Genomic DNA, 12,818 nt, shown 5'->3' on the forward strand with positions numbered 1-12,818 from the left:
ACTAGAAACTTCCTCTTAAAACTGGTCTTATGTAAGATCAGTCTGACAGACTGCTGCCCCTGACTGGCCCATTATGCACGGCCGCCGAAACGGCGATTTCGGGTCACATGGAAAACGCGGAGGGGGAAGACGCGACGCATACCGGTTATACACGGGGCGGGGCGCGACGGCGGCAAAACCCAGAGTAACCGATTATGCACGCGCCGATCCGGGCGCCACTTCTGGTTGCGCCCCGCTCACCCGGAAGCTGCGCTTTCTTCCGCGTTTCACTGACGCGGCTTTTTCGGCGGCATGCACCGAAGCTGCAGCCGGTTGCAGCCGGCTCCGTGCGTTATCCGTGATTTTAGTCGCCGCCATTCCACCCCGAATGTGCGCTAAAACCCCCGTGCATAATGGGTCACTGTGGAACTCCCTCCATCAGAGTTGAGAGGAACATTGTCTTGGAAGTGTTCCACCCTAAGCCTTTAGACATAGCATCACTCTGTAACCAGTTTTGTTAGCTTTGCCATTATGTTTTTTTTTTATATTTCACTATGATTTATGTTTTAAAATATGTGAACTGCTTCAAGGTACACCTGTGTGGGCCAAAATGTGACCAGAAATGTGCTAAATAGATGTAGTAAGATTTTTCTCATCTCTTGACTGCTTATCAAGTGGTTACATGCACTCCTTGATAACTCACCTTTACGTTATGGACATTGGAACCTTGGAGAAACAGGGAACTGTAAATTTCTTCTCACTGCTCCTCACTATAACATAGTTGATAGACTTACCAAATGGTTACACACAGATTTATCTCAAATTGCCTGCTATATTCTGTGCCCTTCACTTGTCCCAAGATATTAAAAATTATACATAGCTGGTATTTATGTTTGACCTTTTTAGCATTTTTCATGCACTCAAATGAGTCTATAAGCATCACTTAGAGTGGAGAATTTTCCTTTAGTTATTGAAATACTTTATTTATTTGGAGTTATTGTCAGCCACCACCTTACTGTAAGTGCCCAAAGTTGTTCACAGCAATCAAACCCAATGAAAACAACCATGTAAAAATGTAAGCAATATAACGAACACCAAGATGACCTCAGCCAACTAAAAAACTAAATACAAATATCGGCAACACTAAAATAACAGTAACTGAAAAAAACACTATCTACTTAAAGTCATAATACAGACAAGAATAAAACAACATGGACACAAAGCAAAAACTATCTGCCAGTCATTTATATGACCACTGAAATGGTATGAAGCCTTAGCCTTATTTTGTAAAAAGCCCAGTATCAGTCCAGCTGCAAGGGAAGGGACAGGCACATGATGATGAATATGACAGACACTTGCCAAGTGTTAATAGCCAGCATAGTTTGGTGATTTGAATGAGAGATTCAGATCTTTGCTCTACCATGAAGCTTACTTTGGTCCAGTCAAGGAACCTTCTCTTAGCCGAACATATTTCACAGGTTTTTTGAAATGATAAAATGGATATTAGGATGATTTATAGGGGAAATGGTGTATAAATATGTACATGAATTTGTTATGTAGTGTGCAGGACTTGTTGGAAGGAAAAGGAAAGGCCCAATCTCGTCAGATCATGGAAGCTAAGCTGAGTTGGTACTTGGATGAAAAGACAGCTAAAGAAAACTCTGCCGAGGAAGGCAGTGGCAAACCATTTCTGCTCCTCACTTGTCTTGAAAGTTGTTTATTAGTTTTACAATAAGTCAGTTATGACTTGATGGCACTTCTATGTGTACTTGTTGAAAAAGGGCATTTGTGGTACTTGGAGACTTTGAAACAGGGAACTAGTGTTGGTTTTGTCTTGTCATTGCCACTTACTGTTGTATCTCTTAGGTCCTGATATGAGGACAAGTTGTTGCTGTTGTTCTCATTTTAATAATATACTGTTAATATTTTTCACATTATTATGACAGTTTTATTGTATTTTATATTTGTGTGAGCTTTCCTGAGAATGTAAGCATTGAGGCTGATTATAAATGTTTTAAACAAACACATACATGATCATGCCTCATGAACTCAAATAGTACCAGTTGAGTAACTCCGTGGTAGGGAAATGTTTATAAGAAGCTACAGGATTTACAAAGGGTTTACAAAAACAATTATATGTTAAGAGGATATTGGTTGTGGTCCTAAGGGCAGGGAGGGGTGACTGAGAAGGGGAAGGTACAGATCAAACAAAAATGCACAGAGAACCTGATTGGAGAGAAAACAGGCCATAACTTTACTGATTACAGAAGATGGATTACTGGCACAGGACATGGATCAAAGCATCAGTGACCCACCGATTGACTGATAGAACGTATCCTCAACTCACATGTTGGGAGTAACCTGGAGTGGCAAGCAGTGGTTCCACATAGGAAGAGGCCTCTGAGTGGAACTTTTTCCACCAGAGGATGTGCCAGTAGCTGCTTCCGAGCCAAGTATGGCACTGCAGGCCTTAAGGTGGTCCCCATTTGGGGAGGCAGGCACCCAGGTGTAACCTTCCCACCAATGAATTTGGTGCAATACCTGAAACCAGCATAAAGGTGTGATAGGAACAGAATAACAACCAAAATAACTGTGAAAGTAACATATACATCTCTTCCAGAAAGAGAGGGATGGGTGTCCAAAGCAGACTGAGTGACTGGATGCTGGCAGCAGGGTTTTAAATAGGAGAGTAATGGACCAGACTGAAGCCCTTGCTTCTCTGGTCCATCCCTCACCCATTGCAGCCAGAAATGTTCCCAGGTGGCCAGTTAGTGGCTGGCAACTTGGAAGGATGTTGTGCTTCACCCAGGATCCCTGGGAACTATTGGGTTGGGCCCAGCCCCCACACCCCATGACAGCAGATGCTCCAGCCCTGATAAGTCAATGACCATAGATTCTTTATATTATTCATATTATTCTGAATAAGTTACTTATATGTGTACTGCAATATTGAGTGTGTGTGTGTGGGGGGGACTTATCCCCACTTTTAGAAAGGCATCCCTGGGAAGTGAACATGCTAGAAGCTGTTGAACTTTAGGTGCTGATCAGGTAGGGATAACAGCAGATGGCAAGCAGTGGAACCACCATTCTCTTGAAATGTCTTGCTTTTGCATTAGTCTTGAGCAGTGTTTAAACTGGGTCAGATTAACAACCCTCATGCTCATCTTATATTAAAGATGCATTAGCCAACCATTGGCAGAAACCAAAGTGATAGATAGATTTTTAAAAACTCTTTTCTTTGTATTTACCTTTTAGAAGCTTCAGTGGTTTTATGACAACCCTGAAGCATGGAGGCTTACTTGCTTTGCTTCTTGCTGTTATTATTTTGTCTCATTTCATGCAGAAAATGTGGGCAAAGACTTGCAACAGGAAGAAATCTAATTAATATGGTTAATCAGGGCCAAAGTACAATGTCGTGCATGTCAACAATGCTACTGCTGGCATGTTTGTTTGAAAGAGTTGGCGGCTTCTCTTCTAGATAGAACTTTCTTACCTGGATTGCCAAGTTCATGAATTCTGCAGAGAGAGATTTTGAGCAGATGAGGCAGCCTTGACTTGGTACAATGAGTCTGTCTGCATTCGTGCCACTTTGATTTGAAAAAAAAATCAAACTTTCCATTCCATCATTTGTATTAGCCTTGAAATATTCTTCTTATAGAATTAAATGATTTATCTGAGGAAAATATATATTCCAGAAATATTCTTATGTAATGCTCTTAATATAACAATGCGTTTATCTTCTTATTCAGACTCAGCCTTGAATGATGCTGTGTAGGGATGGGAATAAACTGAGAAAATGTGGTTTGTTCATGGTTCATGCCTAAACCAGGAATCAAACCATGATCTAAACCAGTCCAGGAGGTTTGTTTGTGAACCAAACTGGTTCATGGCCATGCAAACCTCATTGAAAGGAACAACAATCCCTTTTAATGGGGTCTACAGAAAGCTTGAAAAACAGCTGAGCAATGTTTTTCAGCCTGTCTTGGTTAAAGGGACTACAACAGAAAGCCGAAATCAAGGTTTTTGTGGGTTTTGCAGGGAACAGACACCAGGGGCTTAAAGGGACTCAGAGTCCTTTAAGATACCAGCTTTCTGGCCAATCCATGAACCACCATGAACTGCTTTAAAAGTCTGTGGAAATTTGTGGCAATAGATTCATTGTGAACTTTGGCATAACACAACATTCACAAGGAATTTTGCTTTGTTGTTTGGTTTGTGCACATCCCTATGCTGTGATTACTGTATCTGTGATAGGGTCTGGACTGAAGACACAGGATTCTGCAGCTTCCTTGAAACAAAGCTGAGCTGAGACTACTTATGGCCAGTGTGGGAGATTGTCTGGGAACCATATGAAGATTACGGAAGAAAGGTCAAATATGAAAAATGTAAAAGAATGGTGATCTTCAAAGTGGCTTCACTTATAATTTCCAAAATATTTTTTTTATTAGCTGTGACAGATGGGGGGGGGGGTTCACCTCTCCCTAAAAATGGCCTAATGAGAGCTGTTAAACTGTTGGGGAGAGAGTTGGAAAACAACAGTTAAGAGAACATTTGGGAGTTGACAGCTAGGGATCTGGGAGGGGAAAAAAAGTCCCTCTGAAACCGTCAAAAAGCTGCTTAAAGATGACTGATAAGAATCAAGTCATACTAACAGATTCCCAACTTTGGGAATAGGAAAATAGATCAAAAGTTCAATTGGAAACCAAATGTTATAACATTTCCCTTACTTTCTCCAATGTTATGTTCAAACCAAAAATTTAAGTAGGGATAGGCATGAACTGGCACATAAAGCAAATTCTATGCTGAATTTGGGTCAGTCTGGGATCTGGAAGTGATGTTCAGCAAAGAACATGTTCATCAAATATTTCCTGGACTTGGTGGTCTGGGAAATGGAAATATCTCCTAGAAAACCCAGCAGCAATGCCCGCAAACTCCCAGGCAGTGGTGGGAATAGAATTCTCACCAGCAGTGGAAACACAAATCGGAGCCTTCCAAAATGCACAGACACTGCTAGCTGCCTATTAGAGAGCTCCCATTCAGCTCTATGGGATCTAAAAACTATATAGAGTGGATATAGTTCCATGTTCCTTTTTGGAAGGGTTGAAGTGAGTAGGAAAGGATCAAGATTGTATGTGTGAATTTGTGATTATACTACATGGAAGCTGATCAGAATCATCTTTGTTGGGCAGGGGATTGTTCTGTGAGTGCCAAAGCACTGGGCCTTTCTCCTCATATTGAGTGTGGGCTTTGCTTGTGGGTTCCTCTGAAGAGGATGTTCATTATTACACCCACTTCTCTTCTTCATTAACTTTCTGGGCTATGTGTGGTACGTTTGCTAGCCCAGGGCTCTGGGTTTTTTTCTAGCCTGGGGTTTTGCTTTACTTCTTTATTTCTGCTGCAGTTGGTTTCTTTTACGTATCTCTCTCTCTGTTCTGGGGCCTTGGGTGTTTGTGAGTCAGGGCTCTGATTCCACAGCCTCTCTGCTCACATTGGGCAGTAGGGCATAGTTGGTGAACTTTCACATTTACACACATCACCTCAACTCTGTCTGTCTCTCTTTGCTGGGGACTTTGTTTGTGATTAGGATTGTGATTCCACAGCCTCTCCCCCAATTCCCATCTGCTCATAACATGGAGTGCATGTAGAGAGGTATCCTGGGGAGGTTGAGTTTGATGCCTCTAGCTCATGCAGAGTACATTCTCTACATTCCAGAATCCACAACTGATCTCCCTTAAAAGCACTTTCCAGCTTTTGGGCAATTCAATTTGGAGATGTCAGTTCTGATTCATGTACTTTTCAGACCTATACAAGCTGAACTGGTCACCCCTGCATTTAAATGTGCTGAATCAGCAGTGGCCAAATTGCAATTTGGCAATTCAGCCACAATTCAGAGTTTAAATGTTCCACCTTACTTTCTCAGGTAGCACTTGAGAAAGTAAGGGGAAGAGAGCCCATCAAGCAGCTGATCAGGTCAGCTGTTTTGCGGGCTCTTTAAAACCTCCCCCAGCTTTCTCAGCCAGCATCTGAGAAGGTGGTAGGATCAGCTAGGAAAGGCCTTTAAAAGATGTACAATGTCTGTCAGTATCTTAGTAGGCAGCATTGGAAGGCATTTAAAGGGTGTGCTGCAGTATCAGTTGTTTGGTGGTTCACTTGAAATACCTCCCTATGCATTTAAATAGCACTTTACCACACAGCTGATAATGACAGGTCAGCTGTTTGGTGGGCACTCTCTTTCCACCCTTCCCAGGCAGTGGAGATATTTTCCACTGCCTGGTAAGGGGAGCATGTGCACACAAGAAAAGCCCTAAAACCTTTCCACTTTGGCTGAATCCAAAAAAGTGAAAGGCATTTAGAGCGCTTTGCATTTGGCTTGAATCGGTTCAGGCTTAATCCAGAAATTTGTGTGCACGTGCCTAGTACAGATCAAGAATTAATATCAAAAATAGATTAAAGCTGAAGAAAAACACTCAATCATAGTACCAAAATATGATCAAAATATATAACCAAAAAGATATTATCAAGAAAGAAAGAAACAAAGACTATTCCTGTAGCTAAAATAATTGAAAAGATTCAATGGATGACTGATGAAATTCTTGAAATTGCTAAAGACATATGAGAAGAAAAAGGTTATATGAGAAGAAACAGGTGATAAAAATAGAATTCCATATGCAGCTTTTAAGTGATTTTGTATGGAAAGAAACAAAGAACTATAATAACTAGTGCAAATAAATAAAAAAAGAACAACAAAAAAGGAACCAACAGATCTCCCTCAAAATAAGGAAAAAAAATCAAAGGGAATTTTAAACCATGGCTAGGGATGGCAAAAGGTCAACATCAAAATGCATAGTCTAATCAGGACTAAAGAAAGGAAAATACACTAAGACAGAATTCCTTTAAGGAATCTTTTGATGAAGAACCTGCAATTTTAGAAAGTGGAATGGAGGCTGCATGCAAAAAAAGTTGGGAGAGCCAAATCAAAAAGACATATTGTGAGGACGTGTATAGGGGGAGGGTTGGGGGTTGGTTTTTATTGTATTATTGTATTTTATTGTTTCAATTACTGTTGTAAGCAGCTGCAAGCTGGCAGGTCTAGGAGTGGCATCTAAGAATTAGAATCAATCAATCAACCATTCAATCAATCAAAAAGAGCTTCCTAAAAGTTTCCTGCTTCATTGAATAAGCCCTATAGTTGTAAATTTTATTAGTAAAGGAGAGGGTCTGTACTAATATTGTGTTTTATCTTTGTCTACTGGTAATTATCTCCTGAGAAGTGTAGCCCAGGGGACTATTTACTTTCCTTTATCACTTGCTAGCCATTAAACAAACCTGGTCCCATAATTTATTTCCTCAGCTAAGGTTGATGGGGGGAAAGTTTGTTGGAGGATGCTTTGGTTGTTTTGGGTTGCCAATTCTGACCTGGGAAAATCCAGGAGACTTTGGGTATAGAGGATGGGGAAGGTGTAATTGGTGGGGGGGGGGGGGCGGAGGAGTCTTTACAGGATATAATGCCAGAGTCCAACCTCCAAAGCAGCCATTTTTACCATGGGAACTGATCCCTATCATCTGGTGATGTAATTCTGGGAGGTGTCCATGTTCCACCTAGATGTTGACAATTGTTTTTCATCCAATGATAGCTGCATATATATATGGATAGGGTGCTGAATTTATTAGTCCATCACTTCACTCAAAGCAAGTGTTTTGAGACCTTTTATCATTCAAGATGTGGTTGCTTTTTTGTCTTATTACTTCTTGGTTTAAGCAGTTCTTTGTATTAATATCTCTCCCAGACTTTCCTTCTCATTTTTAAAAATAAGGCACATCAACATGACATTAGGAATTTCTCAGGGAATATTCATTAGCCATTTGCTTGAAATCATGGGTTACATTCCTGTCCAGCAGCTGCAGAAGTATCTCTTTCACTTCTGAACTTATGAAGTGCCCTTTGTCTTTGGATTTAAGTTGCTTTATTCTTGCTTCAAAGTCCCTTGTGTATTATTTATATTGTAGAAAAAAAAGTTGTAACTTACTATCCCCAAGAAATAGCAATAAAATTAGACATGTATTTTGGGGAAAAGTTCAAATCTGAATTTCTTTCTAGGTCAAATGTGAGTTTTTTCTTTTAATTGTATAGGGTAATCATATAAAATGCAATACATGCAGCAGATGCTGGACTGATTCTTGTCTCCATCTTTACTAATATATACAATTTCTTCCTTTCCAAGTACCATAAAATTAGAGTTAGAATGTAAAGATAGACAAATGGTTCTTTTTTGGAGGAAATGCTTTGGTAGTTTGTAGGTAATATTAACATTGCTATAATGTTAGTTACTTTTAATGTACAAAAGGTTGAGCCATTATGCCAAGTTTATTGACACTTTAGTCCATTTTTTGAAAAGTGAAATAGAAAAAATTATAAGATGGAGAAAGGCAGAATGACAGCTATCTTGATAGTTTTGTTGTAGCAATTTCAGAAGTGCAGCACACATGACCTCAGAATAGTATCAAAGCAAGTAGAAATGAGTCACACATTGTAATTCTGTGCTTCAGCATCTCATAAAGCTTGAGGATTATAAAAAAGTTGGGCTGATTTCTTCTATCCTTTCCTGTTTATACCTTTATGGTATCTGGTATTCTGTAAATCTTCAAGCCTCTCTAAACTATAGCTGCCATTAACTATGGTCCCTGTACAATACAACCAAAGTTTGTATGGGCCTTAGGTAATAAAGGAAGTTGCATCTGCATCCCTGTAACTGTGGCCTACTCCAAGATCAAGTCTGTATGGTCCTGATAGAGAAAGTGAATTCAACATACAGGGATTTAAGTATCAGCTCCTAATCTCTGGTTTTAGGGCACCATAGATCATTTGCAGGGCTTTCAGTTACTGCCTGACAACCAGTGAGAGTCTATGTGTGTGTGTGTGGGGGGGGGGGACATTGGAGTCACTGTCAGCAACAACATAACATCACTTCCAGGGAAAATTCAGGAGTTGTGCTGCACCTCTCTGTGAATAACTGAAAACAATATGGTAAAAATGCCACCCCAGGAGGAATATGTCAGCCTTGTTTTCCAGAATATTAATCTTTCTCTTGTTTCAAAGATTCATCTATGTCCTTGCTGTGAATCCTTATGTACAATAGACAGCAATGCTCAAATAAAATATAGAACACTCAACAAGGTGAATTAAATTACCAAAATTGATCTATTAACTTTAAATAGGAAGATCAGAAGCACTAAGTTTAACATTTTGCCCAGTACCTGTCATATATATGGATACTGCTAAACTTAATTTAGAATTCCATAGCCCCTCTTAATCCTAGTTAGGATCTGACATCCAGAAGTGTTATTCAGTTAGATTGCACAGTTTATGCTCTACAGAAAAATAAACTAGAACAAAATCTAATCTTTTTTCAGGTGGAGGGAAATGTCTAAACTGTTCTCCTTGCTAGACTACAGGTCAACTACTGTAGTTTAGATCTGTTAGGACTAGGAATGGGCACAAACTGATAAAATGTGGTTCAGTTCATTGAAGACTCACAAACCCAACCATGAATGTCATGAACAAAAGACTTCATACAAACCAAACCAGTTCATGAGGTCCATGATGTGGTAGAATGCCCCCCACCAGTATACTAGAGACACCAAACTCATAGGAGATCTCTGGCTGATGCTTCTCTACTTGCCCTCCAGGTTTGGTGATAATTGAATTTATGGAATCCAAGTCACAACCCCCAAAGTTGGTATCACCATAAAAGTGCTTTTGGAGAAATGATAGGTGCAGGTTGAGGAGTGTGTAGAATGCAAACAACAGAACCCAAACTCATTGTGGCTTTCCAACTGACTCTCCTCTACATACCTTACTGGATCCCATTATCTCCAATGGGCCTTCAAGCCTCTCCCATTGTTTCCAGTGGACAGTCTTGTCATTCTTTTAATGCATACTTACAGCAGAACCCAGCGCTACTGTCACAATGCAAGCAAAGAAGACTAATGTCAAATCAGAGAATCCCTGCAGTAAAAACTGAATGGGGGCATTTTTTCAACCCAGCAGAACCGGTGCCCCAACAGGACTAAGGTCAAGCCAGATAATCTATTCAGATATTTCCCCCTACAACCTTGGATTGTTTTATTTTTTTTTGTGTGACTTGGGTTTCTCTCAGCTTCCTGGTTGCTCATCAGTTTTGAGAGGTCCCCCCCCCCCGACTTTTCCAGACTTGGGTTTCCTCCCTATTTACTTGCACAAAGCCTGCAAAATCTCTAGCACCATTTCCTTTTCTGAATCCAGCCTAACCATTTCGCATTTCTCATTCCATATATGTTAACAGTCTTTGTTGTATGTTCTAGAGCAGGGGTAGTCAAACTGTGGCCCTCCAGATGTCCATGGACCACAGTTCCCAAGAGCCCCTGCCAGCGTTCACTGCCAGGGGCTCATGGGAATTGTAGTCCATGGACATCTGGAGGGCCGCAATTTGACTACGCCTGTTTTAGAGCTTCACTTTACTTATGAGAAAAAATAATGTCAAAACCTAGTAGTTGCTTCAGTCTTTGACATCTCCTTTTTCTGAACTGGAATATAAAATAAGCATTTCCAGTCTGTGGGTTATTGGTTTCCCCCCCCCATATCCATTGTAATATAGTTATTAACTGTACTATTTTTTTGATGGGAAGATATATCCCACAGGAGGTATTATAATATTGATCAGCATCTGTATTTGGATGCACATTACAATATATATTCTAATACACATTCATCCTGTTCTCAGAATTTCCCTCTCTTTTCTGTCTTGTGTGAGAGTTTTTATATTCAGCTACTGTTATTTTCCCTTGGAGAAAAGTATATTAGAATCAAATATAAATAATGCTCAATCCGTACCAGTGGGGCATATTTGAAACTGAATTGGGCAGATACCTGTAGCTTTGCAAATATATTTCCAAATATTGAAGCAAATTAAATATTATTGTTTTAATTCATCAATAGATAAAATGTTCCTACTTCTTATTTTGGGTCCTACTTCCTGAAGTTGAAAGGAAGGATGTATAGAACAAGAGCCAATATGGTAGTGGTTAAAAGTGGCAGCCTCTAATCTGGAAAACAGGATTTGATTCCCCACTCCTCAACATGCAGGTCCCTGGATGACCTTGCTCACATCACAACCAGTATCGGGTAGTGGTTAGAGTGCCAGGCATTTGGGAAAACCATTTTCAAGTCATTAGTCTACCATGGAAGCTTGCTTGGGTGTCTTTGGGACAGTCACATAATCTCAGCCTAATAGATCTCACAGGGTATATCAAGGAATCCAAAACTACCACAAGGGTTCCCAGGGTTCTGCCGATCAGCCTGTCCGCCCTTCTGTCTATCCATAATTATCTATCCATCATCTGTCTATCACATCCTTTGATATTTTGAAGTCGTATACATAAGAAAATGTTACCTTAAGAAGAATCCCATATACATCTTTAAATTGTGTTAAAGAATTACTACCAAATTTTGCCTATGTATGTTGCTTCCTACATAGCTGATTAGAAATCATACTTAGTTCAATAAATTACCATTCTATATATAATAGAAGCAGCATCCAAATGTCTCCAAGTGTTTCCATTATAATTCCCTCTAGCATAGTCAAAAGTTTTATAATGTAGCTGTAAAACATCACCCTGAGCTAAAACTTGGCAAAGGAAGTATGAAACTGGAAAGTTAATTTCATATACAAAGTTTGAAAATAATCCGTTAAGGACATTTTCAGGTTCTTTGAATGAGTTCAAAGTGCACTTTTCCATTTATATTTTTATTATGCTTGAGCTCTGTAGATTTTAATTACTGAAACAGTTTTGCCAAATGTTTAGCCTATCTTGATGGATAATGAGGTTCTGTAATGTTAAATAAAGCAGTACGTGAGCTAGAAATATTGTAATAGTTTAATAAAAGCTACTTTGACATGTATATTTAAAATGTGTAATTGTAAAAAGGGTTTAAAGCTGTTTCCCTACAATAAAATTATTAGAATTTAAAATTTCTGTGTCCATTGTTTCTGCTACTCTTGGAGTCATCAACCCGGGATAACATTCTACAAAATCCATACCCTTAATATTAAAAAATTCTCTTGCCATTCGTTAACACTGTAGACATAATGGCTGCATTGTGTCTGTTAGATTAATAGCACATGGAGTTGTACAATGGATAATAATGGGTTAGAATGAAGTAGCCATTATGGTTTATTAGCTTATTGATCTGTGAATTTAAAGAATATGCTTGCTAGGGTGTATGTTGCCATTCAGCTTTAATGACGTTTCTGGAGAAACTATTGGGTTTGGTTCTGAACATTGTTTTCTTTAGGAACTAAATATAAACTCTGAGGCTCACATACCAATGGAAGATAGGGAACTAACTTGATGCAACTGTTTTGTTCGTATACTCCTTTTTAAAAAATCTCCTGTCTCAGTCCCTAAGAGGAAAGCTCTTTTCTTTGTTTGTCTTCTGACCTTGACCTTCACAAAAAACTTCTCATTCTCTATCTGTTCTCACAAACAAAAATCAGTTTCTTCTCTCTCTCTCTCTTTAACACCCATTTTCTCTACTCTTTATGCCTCTCTCTTTGTTCCATGCTTCTTTTCTCATCTGAATTTTTAAGGCTCTGTATACATGTTTTTAAGTCCAACCTTTCTTCTTCCTTGATCATTAAGGAAACGGGCATTTAATACAAACACCTTCAGGCTTGGCCTGGAGATATCCTGAAGTTATCCTGAAGAGAGCCAGTTTGGTGTAGTGGTTAGGAGTGCAGACTTCTAATCTGGCATGCCGGGTTCGATTCTGCGCTCCCCCACATGCAACCAGCTGGGTGACC

Source organism: Paroedura picta, chromosome 4 (assembly GCF_049243985.1).
Source record: "Paroedura picta isolate Pp20150507F chromosome 4, Ppicta_v3.0, whole genome shotgun sequence".
In the NCBI taxonomy this organism is placed as follows: Eukaryota; Metazoa; Chordata; class Lepidosauria; order Squamata; family Gekkonidae; genus Paroedura; species Paroedura picta.